This window comes from Microcebus murinus, chromosome 6, assembly GCF_040939455.1.
Source record: "Microcebus murinus isolate Inina chromosome 6, M.murinus_Inina_mat1.0, whole genome shotgun sequence".
Taxonomy (NCBI): domain Eukaryota; kingdom Metazoa; phylum Chordata; class Mammalia; order Primates; family Cheirogaleidae; genus Microcebus; species Microcebus murinus.
The window spans coordinates 84,389,285-84,415,410 of record NC_134109.1 but is presented as its reverse complement, the minus strand read 5'-3'; the positions used below and the strand labels follow the sequence as shown (position 1 = coordinate 84,415,410).

General features: G+C 37.8%; 1 pseudogene; it reads left to right on the top strand.

Moving 5' to 3' along the window:
• The first annotated feature begins 3,555 nt into the window (after positions 1 to 3,555).
• LOC105872592 (ADP-ribosylation factor-like protein 2-binding protein pseudogene) lies at positions 3,556 to 4,050 on the top strand (annotated as a pseudogene).
• The last annotated feature ends 22,076 nt before the right edge of the window (positions 4,051 to 26,126 follow it).

Sequence of the window (26,126 nt, the reverse complement as noted above, 5' to 3'; positions counted from 1 at the left end):
TCAATAAAGATTACACCAATAGCATAGTTGTAGTCATAGAAATTAAAGTTACATTACCATCAAATGAGGCTGTTTTGGCTCCAAGACTTGGCTTGGGTCTCTCTGAAAGCAGAGCCTGAGTGGAGGACATTAATTAGGGAGTATGATCCCAAGCAGTAGGATTTTAAAGCAAAAGAATAAAATAAGAAAGTGGTGAAAGATAATACAAGAATATGTTATCTAGCATCACAGACAACTGGTGCTTGAACCCATCCCACTCTCCACCCAGTGGACAAAAGTGGTGTCGCTTATCAATCAACTCCCTTTCTCCATTGCTCAAGATAACAACACAGACAGTAACTCTCCTATACGCCTGGATTGTTCTTGTAGGTACACACTTATGGGTGTGCCAGGTAGATACCCATGAGCGTCCCATATAGTGACATCAGGAATCTCAGGGTAGGAAACAAGAAACGAGATTCAGTGAAGTTGCATCTGCACAAATCTGAGCTAAATGGGAACTAGTCGTTTCATCAGTGGCTGGAATAAAAGGGGAAGCCAAGTAGTCATTAAATTATGCTCAAGAGGTACCCAGTAGAAACACACATATACATACATACACAGGCATGGGAATAAGTTTACCTGTATGCTTACATTTTTACTTTTGTCTGGTTCACATATCGAATGATCCCATTATTTTTTTTGTTTTTGTTAAACATATATTATGTATGAAACACTTAAAATTTGAAAAATATAATCAAAGGCTATTTATCCAGAACACTTGAAACTAAGCCTTTCCAGATTAGTGATATTTCCAAATTTCATCTATTTTAACACAAAGAGATTATAGTACAACTTAGGATCTGCTGCAGCCTAGCCAAGGATTTCTCAGATCTGCACTTTTCATCTGAGGCTCTTCCTCCCCAAGCTGCTTTGCTTTCCCCCCTCCTTTCATAAGTATCAGACCTGCACCATAATCTGAAGTCTTTCCTCTACTACTACTTCTACCTCTCCTCTTTATTCTTCACAGGTGTTTTTTTCCAATAAATCTCTTGTACATATGAGGACCCAAACTGACACAAGCCCCAAAATCTAGATGCATTCTCTTCATTTCTTTCTTATTCCTTCTAATGTATGAATTAAATTATGTAATATACACTTTGCTCAATTGTAATTCAATGCATTGAAATAATGGTTTTTATTTAATAATCAGCTTTGAAAATCTTGATAACATCACAGTTATCTCAGTAGTAATGCACATTATTAGGACCTAAGCCATTTTCAGTGGTAAAGATTGGGCTTCTGTCAACCCACTGACTTGTCATTACACTCTTTGCCTCAAAGAATGTACACTCCACATGTTAAATAATCCATTTTAAGAAACTATTGAAAAAATTGAGAGTGTTCTAAATATTGTAAAGGTGACCATCTGTATATCAAGTTAATAGTGTTTATATCTAAATAGTAAGAAGGTAAAATATTTCATGATTGAAAGAATGGGAAAAAGGAAAAGTATAATAAACATTTCTCATTGTCATGCAAAATATAAAAATATATAAATTCAAAAGAATGTCCTTATATCTATGAAGAAGATGGAACTTCCTGAAGTATAATGGATGTTTCATCAGGAACAATCCTTTCAAACCCATCAGAACTATACCCAGATGGACCCTGATAAATAATCTCATGCTCTTTAACACTGACTGTCTATGAATAAGTAAGGGTTAATCCAATAATCTATAGAATTACACTGTACATTGTAACTTTGTCCCCAGCAATCCCTAGGTCTCATATTTGTGAACATGTGGGCTCTCTCTTTGCTTCCTTTTACAAAAATAGAAATTCTAATCCTCCTATCATTCAGCAATGCCTATAAATAAGTTTTCATCAATCTGAAATGCCATCAGAGATGAGCAAGCATGTTTGACTAATGCAACTTTGGTTATATTTTACCAGCCATTATCCAGTTTTTATAATAAAATACAAGAACATTGATTTCAACTTCAAGTAATTCATAAGTTAACAACTATCCCTTATTGAATACAAAAGATTATGTTTCTTTTGATAAGATTAAATGCCATTAACATTTTCCACTACACACATACTCTAAATATATATATTACATCATATATATATATATTTATATATATATGTATATACAATCTCCCCACATGTGTCCGATATACCATCTCTGATTGCCTGTCCTCACCAACTGAGCAAGACCAATGTGCCTTTTGAGGCTGGAGGACTCTATAGCTGCTAATACTGATTTCTCGAAAATATTTTGGAAATCTACTAGTGGTGCCCCAGCAGGTAAAGCCTAAAGTCTTTGCTCCTGACTCATCTGAAATGTCACACTTGTCCACTGCCCTCACATTACTGGAGTGTCACACCATCATTCATGCCCAGGAGTCCAGTTCCAGTTACTCTCACATGGTGACTGGAATAGGAACTCAGACACCCAGCAAGGGAATAAAAAGTGAAGAGTCAATGAAACGGTTCATTTTCCTTTGTCTTCATGAAATCAGGTCAATTTACCACCACCTCCAGAAGTCTACAGTGTAAACATCACACGTTCCCACAAGTCCACCAGGATTTTCTGGAGATTGATTACTTCTAGCTTTCCTCGAACCCATCTCTTCTTTTTCCCCAATATGACTGGCAACTGGAACACCTAATACTTTATTCCTAAGTGCCCCAACATGAGGAAGACCTTGGTAAGCACATCGGGATTCATTTGAAGATATAAATTGGATATATAATACTGAGATTTGGGTATTGACCTATGGAAGCTGAAACTCAAATGGAGATAAGTAACATTGTCCAAGGTCATGAAATTTGTTAAGACTCAGAATTTGATTCTAAGACACTAACAACTCTGCACATTCTACAAAACCATGTTGCCTCCCATGTTTCAAACTACCATCCCACCAGAGTCCTGAAATGCCAGGGCAGGAAAGCGTCTATGTCAGTTTGTTCTGTTGTTCTTCCTTCTGAACATCCAATAACAGTGTTCCTCACACTCTTCCCTCACCTTTCCCCCCTTAAATGTGTTCCTTTCTCTTGGAGAAATCCTACCTTCAAATAGATTTGATCTTTGAGAAGTGTGTGTTCCTGTATGACTATCTGCTCCAATGTAAGCATTTCATCCCATTCCTAAACACCTGTTCAAATGCCAATTAGACCTCTTATTCCCAGTGTTGGGACAGCCTTATTGGGGAGGGTATATGTAATCACAGATGTGAAGTCTGCAAAGGGCGCCGCAGCTGGCGCGGCGTAGAGGCCGCAGCCGGGGAGCGGGGTCGGGCCTCGCGCGCAGGCGCAGAGCCGGCAGGCGCAGAGCCGGCAGGCGCAGAGCCGGCAGGCGCAGAGCCGGCAGGCGCAGAGCCGGCAGGCGCAGAGCCGGCAGGCGCAGAGCCGGCAGGCGCAGAGCCGGCAGGCGCAGAGCCGGCTGACCGCCGCGCCCTCGATGCGGGCCGGGCCTTGTGGAGAGAGCGGAGGCTGGGCGGGGTCCTGGGCGCGGGCCGGGTAGGAGCCCACCTGGCCGGCTCGCCCGCGCGGGTGGGGGCGGCGGCGATGGACGCCGTAGAAGAAGAGAGCTTCGCGCTGTGCTTCTCCTCCGCTGCTGATGCAGAATTTGATGCCGTGGTTGGCTGTTCGGAGGACATTATCATGGATGACGAGTTCCAGGTACCACAGAGAAATTTCATGGACAAATACAAATACCAGGAATTTGAAGACACGGAAGAGAATAAACTCACCTACACCCCTATTTTTAATGAATACATTTCTCTGGTAGAAAAGTATATCGAAGAACAGCTGCTAGAGCGCATTCCCGGATTTAACACGGCGGCTTTGGCAACGACGTTACGGCACCATAAGGATGAAGTGGCTGGTGACATATTTGACATGCTGCTCACATTGACAGATTTTCTGGCTTTTAAAGAAATGTTTCTGGACTACAGAGCAGAAAAAGAAGGCCGGGGACTGGACTTAGGCAGTGGTTTAGTGGTGACTTCATTGTGCAAATCATCTTCTATGCCAACTTCCCAGAACAATCTATGGCACTAGATCCTACGTGCAGCCAACAAATGGGATCATTCTGGATGTCACAGGCCCAAGAGTCCAAAAGGCTAAGCTAATGACGACAGCAGAATACATCTTACTTAGAAAGACTGACTCCATCCTGCATTCATGTTAACTATTGATGGGTCAAAAACAAAATGACCTAACCCTCCTGGACCTGGATATCCTGAAACAACTTCTTGTATTCGTTAAACCTACCCAGTGAGATCCCTCACTCAGGTGCTTCTGAGTCAAACCCTCTGGAGCAAGTCCATGGTCAGGCATTCCACTTGGGTGGCCCTTCCCCAGCATACATGTTGGCGTGTCAGTAGTGTGGAATAACCCACCATGACCAACCCTGTTTGTCCCAGTAGACTCTGCATGAATTTTTTTTTGTGCACTCAAGAGCTCTTTTTCACATGGGTCAAAATTTCAGTCCTTCACCTTCATTGGGGTTTTTGAGTATTTATCTAGGGTGTTATTCAAGCCAGCTGCCCATCTTGAAATTTCCAAATCTCCTGTGATCACAGCTTGTTCTAGCTGTAGGGATCAACTGGAAGAGATGTCCTTTACCTAAAACCAACTCCCCTAGTCTTAACATTTGTGGTCCCTGTATCACTGTGTCTTCTGCTGGTCCTGATACTGTAGTCCCACTGTTCCTAGAAGTCTCTTAAGCATTATTTTTGAAAAAATATTTTTATAGATGAAATACTCAGGCTAACCTAGTGGATGTGATCTTGGAACTTCCATGATTACCTACTTAAAGATCAAAGTATTATATACTGTGTGCTTAGTTGTTCGTGCTATGAAGGCACAAATGCTTTCTATGTTGGCATTCATTCTTATTTTACTGTGCGCTGATGAATGTATGCTGTGTGCTGGAAATTGACTCAAAGATATCCTGTTCTTAATAGCATGTTAAATGTGTTTGTGCATGTTTGCTGAAAATCCTTTCCATATAAACCAGTTTGTTAGGTTTTCTGTTGGAGTAAGTAGGGACTCCTAATTTCTTCTTCCTGTCAAAATCTCTCCTACCAAGATGGTGTTCCACCAGTCTAGCTCAGCATGAGTAGGAGGTAGTAAACAGCTTTGCTGGTCATCTGTCCACTTTGGTTTAATGCAATGTTTGGTAGAATATTACGTATCAGAAAACATGTATATCACATCCCTAGATAGAAGAAAAAACATAGTAGTTCAATTCTGACATGTACCCTTGATTTTTTTTTTAAAGTAAAAATAAGAATCTGTACTCACTTTATGCTGGGTATTCTGGTTTTAAAGGATGAGCTATGAACTATGTGTTTTTCTGTACTGATGTATTGCTTATTAAATACTTTTGTATGATGAAAAAAAAATCACAGATGTGAAAATGAGATAAGGGAAGTCTAACTTTCCTGATTAAGAGTAATGACCTATAAACTAACAGCAAGCTTATGGACCTTCTTTGAATGCACATAGTTGCAACTAAAAACATTTTAATTACAAACCTGTGAGTGATACACTGAAACTTTGACAGCTGCCTGGCTGAGTACATCCTACAATCAGGAATCTGGAGTCTTCACAAGGTTGTTCGAAAAAGAGAGGCATGACAAACTACGGCAGACTGACAGCATAGTGGGTAGGAGGGGAACCTCAAACACATAAGACAGCTGGCAGAGCGTCTTATGAACTGGAGGAATGCCCAGCATTAAATAGTGTTTTGTTCCTCTATCACCTAAACCAGATTTTTTTCCCAGAAGAGTATACTAGATCTTCAAAAAGACCAATACACTGAAAACTACAAAACATTGCTAAAAGAAATTAAGGAAGATTTAAATAAGTGAGAAGGCATCACAAGTTCATGGATTAGAAATATATTGTTGTTAAGATGGTAATACTCCTCAAGTTGGTCTACAGTTCAATACAATCCCTATGAAAATTTAACTTGGATTTTTTTTCTTTGCAGAAATAGGCAAGCAGATCTGAAAATTCATATGCAAAAACAAAGGACCCAGAGTAGCCAAACAATACTGACAAAAGAACAAAGATGGAAGGCTCACACTTCCCAATTTCAAAACTATAAAATTAAACATATATACAAATTCAACTTAATTGAAAGGCCACAAATAAACTCCTATATTTATGGTCAATTAGTTTTCTACAAGGTAACAAGACAACTCAATGAGGGAAAGTACAGTCTTATGAACAAATGGTGCTAGAACAAATAGATATCGACATGCAAAAGAATGAATTTGAACCCCTATCTCGCATAAGATAAAAATTAACTCAAAATGACAGAACAAGTTATGATGGCTGAATAGAGGCATCCGGCACTTGCCTCTTCCACAAAGAAAAACCAAAATAGAGAGTATATAATCACACTTTAAATAGAACATATGAGAGAACGTACTGGAATTGAGCAGAGAAGTGATAGGAAAAACCTGAGGTATGAAAGGAGAGGGAATCAAGGCAGATGGCCCAGATGAGATTGGCTGGAAGCCTAGAAAGGATCTCCAGTGTGGAAAAAGTATACAGTGAGAGATTGCCACTGGTCCACATTTCCACTGCAGACTCCTGCAATCTTAGTCACAGTAGAACCCCTTAACCCTCACGGGACATAAGACCAATGGCCTGGAGTCCACACAATGGCATTGCTCCAGAAGGGAGCTCATGCTGGGTCCCACACACCCTCCTGAGACCCAAGCAGCTGCAGCAGCACAGTATCATTTTGAGAACCCAACCCCCAACAGATTGTGTCCTTCCCTGAGGCCCAACAGCTCCAGTGAATCTCCACATTGCTGGGGGCCCCATTGACATCCCCCCATGTTCACTCAGATAACTGCAGTAGCACAACACAAATTGAATCCAGCAGTATGGCAAGGTCCCTAACATTCTACTCCACACAGTTTTCTACATACTGGGAATAGGTGCTGCAGGGAACCAGAAGGGCTTATCCCAGGACAAAGGGAACTGAAGTGTACACTCATATAACCAGAGAACTGCCTGCCTGGGGCGCTACCACTGACAGCCACCCCATGCCTCCAGCAGCAAGGCTATAGAGCACTTGCATGTGCCATGAGACTAGGCTCTCCCTGTCCATTGCTGCTGCTGCCACTTCCACCCAACCATGCCAGCTGGGGGCCTAGGGATTTCCATACCCTGCCCACTACAGCCTGCACCTGTGTGCACCACTGGATGGCCAGAGAGCAGGCCCACCCAGCCTGGCACTGCCATTGCTACTGCCATTGCTTACACCATGCATGCTGTCCAGGGCCCCAAGTACCCTCACACCTATTCAGCCCAATGCTGCCACTGCTGGCACCTGAGCAAGCTGCCTGGAGACCCAAGAATCAGCTCACCTACAGCCACATATACTGTCCACATGTACTGCCAAAAAGGCCAAGGACAGGTATGCTCAGCCTGCCACTGCAAGCACTAGGGCCCAAGTACTGTCCCATTGGGTGTCCCTGTCCCCAGAAAAGCCCCACTACAGCCTACACTAACAACTGCAGCCTAAGCCACTGAAGAGTTCACAGACACCAGTGATGCTGTTTACAGCTGAAGAAATCAGAGATTCCACCACTGTACACACCCAGAATCAAAGGTAAAGTGCCCTGACCAACTAACACTATGGATACATTTATAGGAAAGAGTCTTCCTCTATGGAAGCCAATTCAAAAGTTTGAAAGAAGCATCTGTAACACCAGATGTGCAGATATCAATGCCCAGACACAATAAATAATAAAAAAGCAAGGAAATATGATCAAAGGAACACAATAATTCTTTAGTAAGAGATTCCAATGAAGAAGAAATATATGAAATACTGAAAAAGAATTCAAAATACATGATATTAAAAAGCTCAGTGACACGGAAGAAAATGTATATGAATAATACAAAAAATCAACAAAACAACTCAGTATCTGAATGAGAAATTCACCAGAGATATTATAAAAAGGAAATAAACAGAATTCCTGGAACTGAAGAATTCAATGAATAAAATAAAAAAATACAATTGAGAGCTTCAAATATACTGTATCAAGCAGAAGAAAGAATTTTAGAACTTGAAGATAGGTCTTTTGAAATAACTCAGTTAGACAAAGGCAAAAATATACATATAAAACAATAAAGAAAGCCTATGGGACACCATAAAGGAAATATTAATATATGAATTTTGGGTGTTCCAGAAAGTGAAGAGGGAGCCAACATCATAGACAAACTATTTAACAACATAATAGCTGGAAATTTCCCAAGTCTAGCCAGAGATTTAGACATTCAGATAAAGGAAGCTCAGAGAATCCCAAATAGATACAATTCAAAAAGGTCTTCTCCAAGGCACACTATAGTCAAACTGCCAAAAGTTAAAGACAATGAGAGAATTCTAAATACAGCAAAAAAAAAAAAAAAAAGACAAGGGAATTCATCCTCATTCTATGAGGCCAACATTACACTGATAACAAAAATAGACAAGGCTGTAACCAAAAAAGAAAGCTATAAGCCAATATCTCTGCGAACATAGATGCAAAAATCTTCAACAAAAGACTAGCAAACCAAATCTAAGAGTACAATCAAAAAGATAATCCAGTATGATCAAGTGGAATTTATCCAAGAAATACAAGTATGGTTCAACATACATAAAATAATAAACATGATACATCACAACAAAGAATGAAGGACAAAAAATCATATGTTCATATCAATAGTCACAGAAAAATGATTTAATAAAATTTAACATCCTTTAATGATTTTAAAAAATCTCTCAACAAACTACCCATAGAATAAACATACTTCAACCCAATTAAGGCCATATATGACAAACCCACAACTAACATCATATTGAATGGGGAAAAGGTAAAAGCCTTTGCTCTAAGAACTGAAACAAGACAGGATTCCCACTTTTACCACTCTTATTCGATAAAGTACTTGAAGTCCTATTCAGAGCAATCAAGCAAAAGAAAGGCAGGGGGGAAAGCATCCGAATTGGGAAAGATGAAGTCAAACTGTCTCTCTTGGCAGACAGCATGATCTTATATTTAGAAAAATTTGAAGACTTCACCAAAAACTCTTAGATCTGATAAACTAATTCAGTAAAGTTGTAGGATACAAAATCAACATACAAAAAATCAGTAGCATTTCTATACACCAATAATGAACTAGCTAAGGAAAAAATCAAGAAGGCAATACCGTTTACAATAGCTGCAAAAAAATAAAATACCTAGGAATAAATTAACCTAAGCAGGTAAAAGACCTCTACAAGGAAAACTATAAAACACTGATGAAAAAATTAGAGAACACAAACAAATGGAAAGACATCCCATGCTCATGGAATTTAAGAATTAATATTGTCAAAATGACCATATTACCCAAAGCCATTTACAGATTCATCACAATCTCTTTCAAAACACCAATGACATTTTTCACAGAAATATTACAGACAAATAATCCTATAATTTGTATGAAACTAGAAAAGAGCTCAAATAGCCAAAGCAATACTGAAGAGGGGAGGTGGGAACAAAGCTTGAGGTATCACACTACTTGACTTCAAAATACTTTACAAGTCTATAGTAACCAAAAAAGCATGATATTGGTTTAAAAACCAGATGCCTAGACTAATAAGAGTGTCTTTTGCATGTTAATGAGAGGACTGGTGGCTGGGGCCTCTACATAGCTTCAGGATGGGGGTTGACCACCAGGAAGACCAAGATATGATCGGGGTTGGCACTTTCAGCCCCACCTCACAGCCTCTTGAGAGAGGAGAGGGGCTGAAGGTTGAGTTTACCATCAATGGCCAATGATGTAATCAATCATGTTTACATAATGAAACCTCCATAAAACTCCAAAGGGAGGTGACTAAAAACATCAGTTTGGTGGTCCAGCAACAAAACCACCTAAAAACAAATGCATTTCTTAGAATGTATCCCTGTTGTTAAGCAAAGTATGACTGTAATTAAAATGGTTTTCCTCCTGTTAAAAAAAAAATGGATAGGAATAAAGTATTGCTCCTCCCATGATAAAAACAGTCCAGTACAGTCAACCTGCCACCAGGTAGCTGGCTGATCACCCCTGAGAATGGTGCCATATCAGGGCCTTAGTGTTGGTTTACTCTGTTGGCACACTTAGCACTCAGCAGTGGCCAAAGTCAGTCCAGTCTTGGTGAGTAGAATCCATGTTGCTGAACACTCACATAACTTCCATCCTTGCCACCATAGCCACTTCGTTCATGAGCTCATTGGGCAAAGACAGGAATAACTGGGGACAGAAGATGACTGGTACCCAGAGGAAGATTACTTGATTATTAAAATCCTCTGCTGATGAGGTCATCCTTTGATTGACATTCATATGGGACATAAATATATTTACATTCTTTGCCATTCAAAACTGTCTTTCCACATACCTCTTTCCCAGACCTCCTTAACAATTTTACAATCATTTTCCTTCCAAATTCCTGACCATCCATGCAAACCACTGGCCACAGACCTTTATAGACTCTTACACCTCTTGCCATTTCTCCTTCCAGTTCATCTACAGGTGCCTTGGTTGAAGTTTTGCCCACTGGGAGAATTTCCCTTCACTACTGTCCATTGGGGATGTCCCAGAAAGGGGCTGCAGTGCTGTAGTTGTCCATTTGGGTAGTACCTCAATATTGGGTAGAAACATCTGTAAACCAGGCTCAAGTTTTCTCTTCTTTAGTTACCTAATCATAGAAAATATATTTGTATGTGTGTATATATATGTATCTGTATATATATGTGTCTATATATATTCAACCTCACTTTTAAATAAATTAATGTAAACTAAAAAAAAAAATGGATAGGATTCAGAGAACTTCCAGGTTGGTGAACATATCAGTATGCTAGCAGGGTGGTGCACCCCAGCTCCACCGGGACAGAAGTTCCTGCTCTCAGGACCCTTCCAGACCTCGCTTTATGTCTTTTCATCTTGCTGTTTATCTGTACCCTTTATTAATAAACTGGTGACATAAGTACTATAAAGTGTTTGAGCTCTGCGAGTCAGTCTAACAAATTAATTGAACCCAAAGAGAGAGCCGTGAGAACCTCCAATATATAGCTGGTTGGTGAGAAGTACAGGTGACAACCTCCTACTTGACTGGCATCTGAAGTAGGGGACAGTCTGATGGGACTAAGCCTTCAATCTGTGGGATTTGATGCTGTCTCCAGGTAGGTATTGTCAGAATTGAATTGAATTAGAAGCCACCCCACTGGTGTCCACTAGAGAACTGCTTGGTGTGTGTCACAAGTGTTGTGTTGGTTGGTGTATGAAAGTAGGAAGAACACATTTTAGTTTTCCTTTCTTTACCCTTTTAGGCTTCATAAAACTGCAGTTGAAAAAAATCTCTACCTTGCTCCCCCACTGACTCCCATGCATCTCTAATATTGTGAGAAATTCACAGAGTTTGATGTGCAAAGTTTTTGGGGTTTTTTTTAATAAAATTATATTATTTTTCCACACACAAAAAAAATAGATTTCATATAATTGTACTAAACAAAGACCTACCAGCCTGGCCTTCGGGAAATTATACTTGTGGTAGAGGCAATCTGTCCTGGAAAAGCAGATACATAAATGTAGAGTTTTGCACACTTTCTCATATATACAGTATTAGAGTTGCACAAATTACTCTTCTAGCTTTTCTGTGGTGTTTCACGGGGGAAAGAACATGAGTTTTGGAATCACAGCTGGTTTCAAATCCTCACTTTATCATTTAGTAGTTATGTAACCTTGGGAAAGCTATGTGACTTCTCAGAGCCTCTGTCCATCACATCTACTGTTTAACAGAGGAGTAAGGAGAATCAACTGTGAAGATATATGTGAAGCAGGGGACACAGAAGTGCTCAATAAGTAGTTAATGTCCTTCAAATCCCCCTTTCCATCTCAAAAAACAAACTTCTGAGTAGAGATAAAGCAGTAACCTTTTCTTCCCTTCCCTTCCCATTGAACACACCCCAAGAAGTATCCAGTACTCAGTAAATATTGTTGACCCAATTTTCATTCCCCAGTATTCAGTGGAAAGCCAGACTCTGAGGGGCCATATCAAAGAAATATCACAGTAATATCCCCTTCAACTGTGAGTGTCCCTAGATTCACTTTCCAGCCCCAGGTCTTACCTACAATCAAGTTTCCTCTCTGAACGCACAATCAGAGCTTTGGGTAGAATCTCTGCTTACGTGCTTGCCTCTTCCCTGAATTCTCACATGAGTAAGGCAACCCTGTGCACATTTAAACCATCCATTTACCTTGCCCCTGCAGAAGAATTTGTCATGTATTTCTGCATGGTTAAGTTTTAGCTGACGTTTTTGTTTTTCTATCCTTTTTTCCTTAATTACTGCTTATACTGTCTGATGGATGCAGATGTTTCCTGTATGAGTTATACGTTTTGGAATATCTTCTTTGTATCCTACATGTAATAATTTTTTTATAACCATTCCATGGGCAATTGAAGCAAATATTTTATTTTTGTCAAGGTAAATATTATATCATGTTTCTACATATTAAATCAAATTTGTTCATTGTTATTTGAATATTCTATTTTTACCTACTTGATCTAAATTTTCCAATAAAAGTATGTAAACTCTCTCTCTCAAAAAGAAAAAAGGAATTAGGCATGAAGCAAACTCATAAGCCCTTTAGTGAGTTCCTCTATGGCTCATCTTAATTGTAGCTGCACAAAGTTGATTTTGCCAGGCACAGAAGAGCAAATAACAGTACATCATTTACATCTCTTCAGATTCTAGTTAAAGTAGAATAATGCTTTTTTCCTCAAATGGTTGCAAATGTTAGAGACTAAAATTATCTTTTTGTATTCGTAGTTCAGATTAGCATTCTCATCCAGTCACATAAAATCTGAAGACCTGAGTTAGGGAGCCCTGAGCTATTGATGATCCCTCTTAATACACAGAGTGCTGAGACTGCATGATAATTTGTTTATTCTTGTCTGAAGACACAATTAAATCAGGATTCTTGGCAAATGCCAGTTACTTTAACATGGGAATGAGTCCTGTGGTCTGGCAGAGAACCATACAGTATTAAGAACTCAGCCAATAGGGAGGAGTTATGAAAACTAAGTGTTCCTTAATAGATTGCATTTGCCAAATAAATCTCAACTTGATATTTTATTTATGAATTAATCTCAATTATCATAACAATAACAGAATACTTGAAAGACATTATAAATAAATTTGATTTTTGAATAGTATTACTACTCTCTAGGCACATTAAAATCTCTTATTCAAGAAAGAAAAGTACTTAATATTAAATTATTTTGCATTTCAACTTTTTCTCCTTGCTTTCATAGCTGCTATATTTTAAAGATAACATTTCCACTTACTTTTCAAAGGTTATCTTTTTATTGACTTGTTCCTCATTTGGAGTTATATTGTTTACTGTTTATAGTAATTTTACCATGAAGGATTTTGATCATGCACTCATCAAACACTCATTTGCTAGGGATGAAAATACTTGCACAATTACAAAAGGTGGTTTTAACACAACAAACTCTTGATCATGGTATCAGTAGATTATTATTGCTGTGTAACAAACCATTCAAAAACATAGTAGCTTAAAAGTATCATATTTTATATTGTTCATTTGTATATAGTATTTTTCCTGGTTTCTAGTAAATGCATAAATGTGTAGGAAGTTCTGCAAATCTTGGCTTGGCCTTCTCACTGGTCTTGGGGTCAACTGGCTGCCAGTTCATGTAGGATGGCATCAGCACTTGTCTGCATGGTCTCAGTGGTCTCTCCCTTACAATGCTGTGAAAACATGCATAGGCTAATCCAATGGAAAAATGCAAGCAGAAACACATAAGTCCTCTTAAAGCCTAGATTCATAATTAACATATTGTCATTTTTGTTTTGGCCAATGAATTGTGACAAGCCACAAATGAGCTTTGTTTCAAGGGACAATAGCAGCTCCTCCCATTAATAACTAGAGTCTGTAAGTAATATTGCGAAAGGTGTGAATGCAGAAGAGAGGAAGAGTATACTGTAAACACTGACTGTACACTGGGTACCCATCCATAAAAGTACTAAGAAAAATAAGACGCTAGGTGGAATCCTTGAGGTTATAGATTATGAGGGAATGAGGAACACAACTACAATGATACAGGTCATAGTAAAAGAGAAGGATGATGAGAGAAGGGGAATCAGGTCAGAAGACTTCATGACCTAGTTCTGATATCCCCTCTCCTCTGAAGGATTAGTAAGATTTTAACAGGCTGTGGGGAGTAAAGGAACAAGGCAAGAACTACACGATGCATTCAGGAAATTCCAGGAGTCTCATGTGTATGTCAGGTAGGAACATGACATTGCATTCACTGAAGGGCCTTGAATTTATCCTGTATTTGTTTTTACAGCCTTTTCTCTCATGGAAAAAGATAGCTTTGCATCTCCATTCACAAAAATAAAACTAGAGAAATGGAATTAACACAACTCATTTTTAGGAAAAATTTTAAGACATACCAGAGATGAACATAAGGAACAGATTTTGTTCGTTTTTAACCACTAAATTATTTAAATTATCAAATCTCCCTTTAACTCTTATGAAAACCAGCTATAAAATCAAACCTTTTAATAAAAACCTAAAGTTGGCCCATTCCACTGAATAGGCACTGTGGTGCCTATGCAACAACCTTTGGTTGTCGATGTTCTAGCCATTCTCTAATAGAAGACAGAACTCACAAGAAAAGAATGTGGGTGAAGAAATTAAAAACACCTGATACACATTTTCACACTCCCCTTTTCACTAAAACTACAGGCATGTGATCCAATCCAGGCAAGATTCTCCTATTTTCAGGGGCCTTCTGGGAAATTTTTTTCATTGCATATATACTTAATTTGTTTATCTGTTCACCTGTTCATGGACATTTGGGTTGTTTCAAATTTGGGGCTATTACAAATAAAGCTGCTGTGAACATTAAAAAAAAAAACAAACAAAAAAAAAAAAAACCTTTTCTTTGTATAAATGGCTACATGCACTATCTGGAATTGTGGCAGCCATGTTGTAGCCATAAGGGGAAAAGCCTCAAGACCAACCCATTATGCTAACAATTGTCATGGGAGAAAACATTTCCTCATGGCCTAAGCCAGAGATAAATAAATGAAGGGTTGCATGAATGGTTTCAGGTAGCAGTCCATAGACTTTATTTAGTTTATGTGTACAGTCCATTGTTGAAAAACCACGTCCCAAAATCTTCAACTGTGTAAATTCCTAACTCAGAAACTCCTTTGTCTCCACAATTCATGAAGCATGAATAAACATTTTTTTAAAAAAATGACACAAAGGCCTACAAGTTTGGTCAGTGCTCAGTCAATTACATATTTCTAATCAATATGTAATTAAGGCACCAGTTTGATAGATATGTATTTTTATATCTTTGCTTCTTAATCTGCTGAAATTATGGTAAATTGTGAAGAAAATGAGAATGGGAAGTCAGATCTGATATCAATTCCTTGTTCTCCCAACTCTGAGTTGGGAGAACTCAACTCCCAAATATATGTTTATTTAATACATATAAAGAGAGCCCTCATCATGTGTCAAGCACACTGCTGGGTACTAACAATAAAGTGATAAACAGTGGTTATATGATCCCCATCCTCCTGGAACTTGCAGTTGAGTGAGAGACATAAAACTTAACTGAACAATTTTAAATTGTTGTAATGTTTGTGAAGAAAATCTCCATAATACATTTGAACAAATTATGAACTCAGAAAGTCATCCCTGGGGAAAGATCATCAGAGACTATTACAAATAACTATACACTAACAAACTGCAAAAACTAAAGGAAGTGGAAAAGTTTCTGGACACATACAACCTACCAAGTATGAATCAGGAAGAAACAGAAAATCTGAATAGACCAATAATGGGTAATGAGATTGAAACTGCAATAAAAAGCCTCCCAACAAAGAAAAGCACATCCCTCAATGGCTTCACTGCCAAATTCCACCAAACTTACAAAGTAGTAGTAATACTAATTCTCCTAAAACTATTCCAGAAAATTAAGATGAGAGAATTTTTTCTAACTCATTCTTTGAGGCCAGCATTATTCTGATACCAAAACCAGACAAGGAAGCAATAAAAAAAAAAAAAGAAATCTACAGGCCAACATCCCTGATGAACATAGACATAAAAATCTTCAACAAAATACTAGCAAACCAAATCCAACAGCACATCAAAAAGATAATGTACCATGATCAAGTGGGATTATACCAGGGATGCAAGGCTGGTTCAATATATGCAAATCAATAAGCATGATACATCACATCAACAGAATGAAGGACAAAAACCATATGATCATCTCAATAGACATGGAAAAATCTTTTGATAAAAGTCAACATCCCTTCACGATAAACACTCTCAACAAACTAGACATAGAAGGAACATACTTCAACATAATAACAGTCATACATAACAAAACCACAGCTAACATCACACTGAATGAGGAAAGCTGAAAGCTTTACCCTAAGAACTATAACAAGACCATATGTCCACATTTACCACTGCTATTCAAAAAAGTGCTGAAAGTCCTAGCTGGAATAATTAGGCAAGAGAAAAAATAAAAGGCATCCAAATTGGAAAATAAGTCAAATTGTCCCACTTCGCAGCTGACATATTATATCTAGAAAAACCTAAAGAAACCTCCCCCAAAGTCTTAGATCAAATAATTCAGTAATGTTGTAAATTACAAAATCAACATACAAAAATCAGCATTTATATGCATCAATAATGAACTAACTGAGAAAGAAATCAAGAAGGAAATACCATTTACAATAGCTACAAAAAAATCAAATACCCAGGAATAAAGTTAGCCAAGTAAGTGAAAGAGCTCTATTTAAAAAAAACTATAAAACACTGATGAAAGAAGTTAAAGAAGACAAACAAATGGAAAGACACCCAATCCTCAGGGGTTGGAACAATTAATATTGTTGAAATGACCATACTGCCCAATGCAACCTACAAATTAAGTGTAATTCCTATTAAAATAACAATGTCATTTTTCATAAAAGCAGAAAAAACAATCCTAAAATTCATACAGAACCAAAAATAATCCCAAATAGCCAAAGCAATCCAGAATAAAGCTGTGGGAATCACACTAACTGACTTCAAGATATATTACAAGGGTATGGTAACCAGAATGGCATGATATTGATACAAAAATAGAGACATAGATCAATGGCACAGAATAAAGAACCTAGAAATAAATCTACATATTTACAGCCAACTGATTTTCAACAAAGTTGTCAAGAACATACATTGGAGAAAGAACAATTTCTTTAATAAATGGTGCTGGGAAAATTGAGTAGCCATATGCAGAATGAAACTATAACCCTATCTCACACCATATACAACAATTCAAGATAGATTAAAGACTTAAACATAAGACCCAAAGATATAAAATGACTAAAAGAAAACATAAAGGAAACACTTCAGAACATTGATCTAAGCAAAGATTTCATGGCTTAAACCTCAAAAGTACATGTGACAAAACCAAAAATAGACAAATGGGACTATGTCAAACTAAAAATCTTCTGCACAGGAAAAGAAATAGAGTGCAGAGACAACCTATTGAATAGGAGAAAATATTTGCAAACTATTTATCCAACACAGGACTAATATCCAGAATATATAATGATCTCAAACAACTCAGTTGCATAAAAAGCAAATCATCCCATTAAAAAGTGGGCAAAGAACATAAATAGTTTTCAAAAGAAAACACACAAATGGCCAACAGGTAGGCAAAAAAATGTACATTACTAATCATCATGGAAAATGCAAAGGAAAACCACAATAAGGTATAATCTCACTCTAATTAGAATGCCTCTTATCAAAAAGACAAACCATAACAGACACTAGGAAGCATTCAGAGAAATTACACACTGTTGTTGGGAAAAGTAAATTACTACAGGCACTACGGAAAACAGTATGGAGATTTTCATAAAACTAAAAATAGAACTTCCATATGATCCAGCAACCCCACTAGTAGGTATTTATCCAAAGGAGAAAAAAAAAGCAGTATATCAGAAGGATACCTGCACTTTCATGTTTATTGCAGTCCTAGTCACAATGGCAAAGATATGGAATCAACCTAAGTGTCCACCAATGGATGAGTAGATAAAGAAAATGTGGTATATATTCACAATGGAATACTACTGAGCCATAAAAATGAATGAAATTATATCATTTGCAACAAGATGGATAGAATTAGAGGTTAATTATTATGTTAAATGTAATGAGCCAGACACAGAAAGACAAATATCACATACTCTCATCCATACGTGGGAGCTAAAAAAGTTATCTATTGGAGATAGAAAATAGAACGATAGACACCAGAGGCTGGGAAGGGTGTGTGGGTGGAGGCATGAGGATAAAGAGAACTTGGTTAATAGGTACAAACATTTAGTTAGACAGAAGTAATAAGCTCTAATATTTGATAGTGAAGTAGGTTGATGATAGCTAACAACAATGTACTATATATTTAAAAATAGCTAGGAGAGAGGACTTGAAATATTCCAAATAGAAATGATAAATATTCAAGGTAAATGATACCCCAGAAACTCTGGCTTGATCATTACACAATCTATGTATGTTATAAACTATCATGTATACCTCATAAATATGTATCAATATCAATTAAAACTGAAAAATAAATAACAGTCATTCCTGGAGAAATGTTATTTACATTTGTGACTGTGGTCAAAGTTATTCAATTTAAAGTTGTGTTATATGCAATGTAGAAACACCTTATAGTGTGCACAGGATTAAATAACAATTCAGCATAAGGCTTTGTGCAGAGATTCATAATTTTTAACTTTGTTTGGCATCTATTCGAACTTAGTCTGTCTTCTATTCCAAGCCATCTTATACTTGGTCCCAATGCCTTGCTTGTATTTCTTTTATTACATTTTATGATGGGTGTTCCATAAATGTTCATTGCCTTGTTTTCATATCTAATAAATATAGATTTGGTTTTCGTTTCCATTTGGACCCTAGGCAAAAACAGGAAAGAATGCCTGTCTTCCTGTCCTGTTTTCCCGTGAGCTCTGAAATTTCAATCTTTATTATACAGGAGATGCTCAACTGTGGAATTAATGAGAGATTTTAATCCAAATTTCATCAAAATAGGGTGAGGGTGAGAAAATTTATCATTGAAGTGCTATTGAGAAGCCCACATTTTTATGTGTCTAGAATAGAGATTACTTTATTTCTTGTTTCAGTGAAGATTTTAACTATCCTTAGAGCCATAAGATATGTCCTACATTTAGCCTAGACCCACTTGGCTTGGCTGCTTGAGGCCTTACCTTCTGAGTGAGATGACTGTGGATTATTCAGAAGAGCCACAACACTGATCTGCCAGGTCAATGAACCAGCAAAGACCCTGCCATAAGTCATGCACCACCTTGGATGTCATGCTAAGGACTTTGTGCTTTAACCTTTAGCAACCTAAGTTTTTAAATAAGGCAATGAAATGAAAATCACATTTGTGTTTTATAAAGATAACAGCTTCTGTACTCAAATCCTTATCTAAGGGTTTCTGGGGCAACCCATGCTAGGTCAAGATCCTTGTCACAGCCAGTTCCTAGGAGAGGTAATACCAGGAAGCATTGATAGGGGAGTGAAGAAGTAAAACAGAGAAGAGTATCAAGGAAAGGTGATTACTGAAACGGTTATAACTGTAGGCAACTGAAGCTCTATCTACAGGTGACGTCTGGGAGACCATGTAGAAAACATCCGTCAGAGTACTTACTCACCAACTCTTGTTTATCAATGGTTGAGGGCTGCTCCTGGGACTACTTACACCCCAGCACTTCCTGTCTGCCCATGGCCCAAGTTTAGCAGTCTCCAGAGGCCAGAGAAAGCCTTCAGGCTGAGAGTTGCAGGTGCTTCCTGTGACAAGTGTTTGGCTTGTATGGAAACAGTGAGTGCCAAGGGGATTTAGCAGGGATGTAGTAGACAGCATCTGCTCTAAGCTCTAAGTAAGTTTCAAGGCTGCTGCTCTTGTCAGGTTAGAAATAGTGGAGAGTTGAGCCATGGAATTGGCAGCAGGGACGGAGAGAAGAAGGGACATTTGGAAATGAATTTAAGATAATCAACAGGACTGGCAAACAAAAAAATAGCAAGGATAAAGAGGAGTCTAGAGCAACTCCCAGACTCTAGCTTGAGTGCTAGAGTGAATGCCATTATCTAGCTTAGGCAATAGGGTAGATTCCCCGAATCTATGTTAGTTTTAGATACATCATATTTGAAATATCTGTATCACAAGTTGAGTTTCCAGGGAAGTTGATTCTGAAGTGGAGATTAGCAGAGGGGAGGTTTATTAGAGAGTATACTTTATATCAACTCAGAGTGAAGGGAAGGAAAGGCAGCAGGATTGGGCAAAGGAAGACCTCTATGGAGGCTCTAGTTAGTACTGTGAAGAGTTCTGAAGATGCAGTTACCCTCAGAATTGTCTCTTGTTGAGTGATAGCATCAGGTGTACACTGAATGTTCAATATACTATATATTGAACATTCATTAGAAGGAGGCTGCCCCAGGAAAGGGGCATGAGATTGGGTGAGGTGCCTCTCTTCAGCCAAAATAACCCCTGAGAAGGGCTGACAACTAGGAATACTGCTATAGCTAGAATGATATGTATTGTATTTCTAAATGGAGATCTGGACAATGCATCTCAGTGTCTACCACAGGCAGTATTATAATCAGAAGTATCCAGTTGGTAATTGACGCATAGGTCTAGTGCACAGAAGGAAAATCTGGGATGGCAACATATTTGGAGAATTATCAGTTCAAAGGAATTTAAGTAACTTGGGCAGATGGTACAGAACAAAGATTTCTTTCTGGAGCACTCCAAATAAGATTATTCTATGGTAAATACTGGTAACTCTCCCTGCTTAGAAAAGATGCAAATAATGCCATTATAACACAATATAGCAGGTTATAGATTATCTGTTGACAATAAAATGTAGAGAAACATAACTTAATTACCTCATTTCAAAGGTGCATAAGTAAAATCATAGAAATGTTAAGAACATAAACATGTATATTCAGGATAATGTTTCTCTTTTGATGTATATAAGAATCGTAGCAAAAGAAATCACCCAATTTTTCTGTCGACTTCCTTTTGATATTAGATAAGATCTATAAAAGTATGATTAGAGAATATGATTTTGTATACTCATAACAAGTATAGCAATTTGAAACAAAAATGTGAAATGTTTGTCTATTAAATGGTATGTTCCACATGATGAAAAACATCAGCAGAAAAAAACAACAACACAAAAACACTAGCAAGTGTGAATAGTGTTTCCCCAAAACAGCTAGCCTAGAGTATATAGAAATAACCAAGATGGATCTAAGTAGTAAGGCAGTTTTCCCTGTACCTCTCCCTTCTCTGACCTGCCCAGGGTGATCCACACTTCCAAGAATCTCTGTAGAGGAAGTATGATATATTGGCCAACAGTGCCGACTTAGGATTTAGATTCTCGTCTTTTCCTCTTGCTAGACCTGATCCAGCTATGTGCAAGCCTCTCAATTTCTCTGTGTCTTAGTTTTCTTATCTGTAAAATGAGGTTAATAAAAAGACCGACTTTTCAGTGATATCACCGAATGTTCACTGGCACACAGTAAGCTTTCAAAAAGCTGTTGATATAAGTCATTGCTATTATGTAGCTGGAAAAGCCTGTGCAAAGCCACATGGGTATTTCACTTCTGCCCTTAGATCTCGCCAGAAAAAATAATCAGCCATTAGCAAGACCTCCCACTAGGGAGGCTAGTGAGTGCTTACATCCTCAAGATGCCAAAGCCAACTCTGCTATTAATGCCTCATGCTAGTGAATACTTAATTTCATCGTGCCAGGAAGAATGAATTCCACATCCTCACATTCCTTAGTGGCAATGGTCAGAACAGAGACCACCTAATAAAGCACAAATTTTCCCTTTCCACCTAACTCACACACCGTAAATCTGTGGAAACTCTGACTGGGAGGTTCCCCTTCCAGAGTCTTCCCCTCAAAGGCTCAGTGTGTTTCACAAGTACCCACATTCAACACCAACCAGCTCACAGCTGCAAAGTAGCACCGTGCATGTGAGACATGTCTTACACCACCAGAAAGATGAACAGTGTACTAAGTCACAGATATTTTATGCAAAAAAAAAAAAAAAAAGAAAAGAAAAATCACGAATGACTATCTTGATGCTTCTACTTGAGGAAGTTCTTCCCAACATCAAGATGTACTAGTTTGTTAACTAAATTCTATATGGATAAGTCCAGATCTGCGTCTGAAGCAAGGGGGACATAGATGGTACACAAGAATTCCTAAGTAGCACATCCCTGCCTCCTACCTTTGGATCCCCCAGAAGGCCCACCTTCTACAAGGATGTGTCTTTTCCAACCTACCGAACACGCTTTCCACCTGTCTCATATCCATAGAGAGATTCCCTTTCTCCCAGCTCTGTTTTGCACTCTTAAATCTGAGTCACAGACACCCTCCACCTGCCCCATGACTAAAGACTAATTGTTTAATCCTCCCTTCAGCAAGTCTTCTTCAGGGGGGCTTTCTCGTTTTCTCTAGCCAATACAACCCTGAGAGGCATGCCCCCATGTAGCTCTCCAAACATTTCAGAAAGTGCCTGAATTATACAGTAAGTCAAATGTAGGCACATGCTGTTTTCCTGATTCCAAATAAAAGAATCAAGAAACTTATAATGAGGAGTAGAAAACATGAGATTATAAAATAAATGGAAGCAAGGAACAAAAATGAACCTGGCACAAGATATCTTCAATGATGCTATAAGAAACGCTACAGAGCTTCTCTGAGGGGAAGAAAAAAACGTAACTGATAAAAATTACTTTTAATGTAAAATTTTTAGAAATTCTAAAGGAATACAATGAATGTAGGAACATTTCTTCAAGAAAATCTATTAAGTCTTTATAAAACAATGAGGGTTTGTGGCATTTTAGCCATGACAAGCTCCTATACTCCTCCCTCTGCTCCTGGCTGTGTGTTATGAAAGCTCTACTCTGGATGTACATAGCCAAGAAGAAAGAGACCCCTCTCTCTCCCAGATCCCAGTTTAGGGCCCTGTTTTATGACAGAAAAGCCACCATGCATTTCTCATTTCCCATAGGTCCATGTTATAAAAGTTCTTTCCCAACACGTGCACCAATTTGTTGCCAACACATCTACCTTATAAGAAATATAACAGAAAATACAAAATACAAAAGAAAGTCCTTCATTCTGAAAGAAAATAATGCCAAATGGCAATCCAAATACACACAAAGAAATAATCACAGGACCGGGTGTCATGGCTCACACCTGTAATCCTAGCACTTTGGGAGGCTATGGGGGGAGGATTGTTTGAGGTAAGAAGTTCAAGACCAGCCTGAGTGAGAGTGACACCCATCACTACAAAAAAAATAATAATAATTAACTGGACATGGTGGCATGTACCTGTAGTCACAGCTACTTGGGAGGCTGAGGCAAGAGGATCACCTGAGCCCTGGAGCTTGAGGTTGCTGTGAGCTATGATCATGCCACTGCACTCTAGCCTGAATAATGGAGTAAGACCTTGTCTCAAGAAAAAAAGAAAAAGAAATAAGGATCACAGGAAGAGATATATGCATAGACTATAAATATATCTTTCTCTGCTCCTTTGATTGATTTAAAACATAAGATTCCATAAAACTATAATTATAAAACTGTAGCATTGACTTACTACATAGACATATGTCATATATGTGATAACAATAGCACAAAGGGGAGGACTAGAACTAGAGTAAAGCAAAGTTTCTATACTTAATTAGATTTGAGATGAATATATATGAAAGCACAATATACAAAAACATATGGAAGTTAGGTGAAGCTGTGCTTACAAGAAAAATTTATGCTGCAAAGATCTATATTACAAAAGAAGAAAAATTTCAAATCAATAACCTAACCTTCCACCATAAGAGGCTGGTAAAAGAAGAGCAAACTAAGCCTAAATTGAACAGAAGGAAGGAAAATATAAAGCTTACAGAGGAAATTATTGAAATAGAGAGAAAAAGAAAACAGAAAAAAAAATCAACAAAATCAAAAGTTAACTCTTTGAAAAGTTCAGTAAACTGACAAATATTTAGCTATACTGATGAAGAGAAAAACAAAAAAGACTCAATGATAAACTCATAGATGAAGAGGAAATATGACTACAGAACTTACAGAAATAAAAAGAATTATAGGGGAATACTGTGAACTACTCTATGTGAATTAGTTAGGGTTTTTCAAAGAGAGAGACAACCAATAGGATATATAGAGAGATTGGCTCATGCAATTATAGAGGTTAAGAAGTTTCATGGTCTGCCATTTGCAATCTGGAGGCCTTGGAAAGCCAATGGTGTAGTTCTAGTCCAAGCGGAAGGCTTGAAAAACAGGAGCGCAAATGTCTGAGGGCATAAGAGGATGGGTAACCTACCTCAAGCAGAGAGGAAATGCACCTTTTGTTCTATTTGGGCCTTTTTGTTCTATTTGGGCCCTCAATTGATTGGATAATGCCCACTCACATTGTTGAGGGCAATCTCTACCTAGTCTACTGATTCAAATGTTAATCTCTTCCAAGAATACCTTCACATATACATTAGAAATAATATCTTACTAGCTATCTCTGCACCACTGAACTCAGTAAAATTAGCATATAAAATGAACTATCACACCTGTGCCAAAAATTGTATATAACTTAGATAAAATGAACAATTTCCTTTAAAGACACAAACTACCAAAACTGACTCAAGAAGAAACAGAAAATCTAAGTAGATCTAAAACAGGTAAAGAAGAAAACTTCTTCAACCTGATAAAAGATGTATTAGTTTCCGAAGACTGCCATAATAAAGTACTATAAACTGGATGTCTTTTGTCTTGAATCACAAAAAAAAATTAATTTTCTCATAGTTATGAAGGCTAGAAGTCTTAAGCCAAGATGTTGGCAAGGCCATGCTCCCTTTGAATCCTCTAGGAGACAATTCTTCCTTGCCTTTTCCAACTTCTGATAGCCCCCAGGCATTTCTTGGCTGGAGGCAAAATAACTCCAATCTTTGCCTCCATCTTCATATGGCCATCTACCTCTGTGAGTTTGAGTTTCTTTCACTGTGTCTCTTCTCTTCTTATGAGAACATCAGTCATATTGGATTTGGGCCTTCCCAAATGACCTGACCCTTGAGTATATCCTTAAAGACTCTATTTCAAAATTAGGTCACATTCAAAGTTACCAGGAGTTAGGACTTCAACATATGTTTTGGAGGACACAATTTTACCCATGACAAAGGACATCTATTACAAAAAAAAAACAACTCACAGCTAACTTCATACTTAATAGTAAAAGAGTGAATGCAGGAACACGACAAGATCAGGAAGAAGACAAGAATGTCTGTTTTTGCCACTTCTAATCAGGTTTTTACTAGAAGTTCTAGCCAGAGCAATAAGGCAAGAAAAAGAAATAAAAGGTACCTGGTAGACTGAAAAGGAAGAATGAAAACTATCTATATTTACAGATGACATGGTTTTGTATTTATAGAAACCTTAGGAATCCAATAAAACACTATTAGAAAGAATAAACAAGTTTAGAAAGATTGTAGAATATGAGATCAAAATATAAAATCAGTTGTATTTCTATGAATTAGCAATGAACAATCTAAAAATGAAGCTAAGAAATCAATTCCATTTATAATAGCATCAAAACTAATAACATTTCCAGAAAGTTAACAAAAGAGGACAATACTTATATACTGAGAATTACAAAACTTCAGTGAAAGAAATTAAACATATAAGTAATTAGACAGGCAACACAATGTTCATGGGTTTTAAAGACAATACTGTTAAGATGGCAATATTCTCCAAATCTATCATCAGAGTCAACATATTCTTTACAAAAATCCCACATCCCTTTATACAAACTCCATGGGTCATGAGTCCGGGCACAGCTTGCTGGGTCCCTGCTCAGGGTTTCATAAGACTTCAGACAAAATGTCAGCCAGACTGTGTTTTTTTTCTGGCCAAGATCACATGTTTGATGGCAGAATTCAATTCCTTGTGGCTACAGGACTGAAGTTCTCAGCTCCTAGAAGT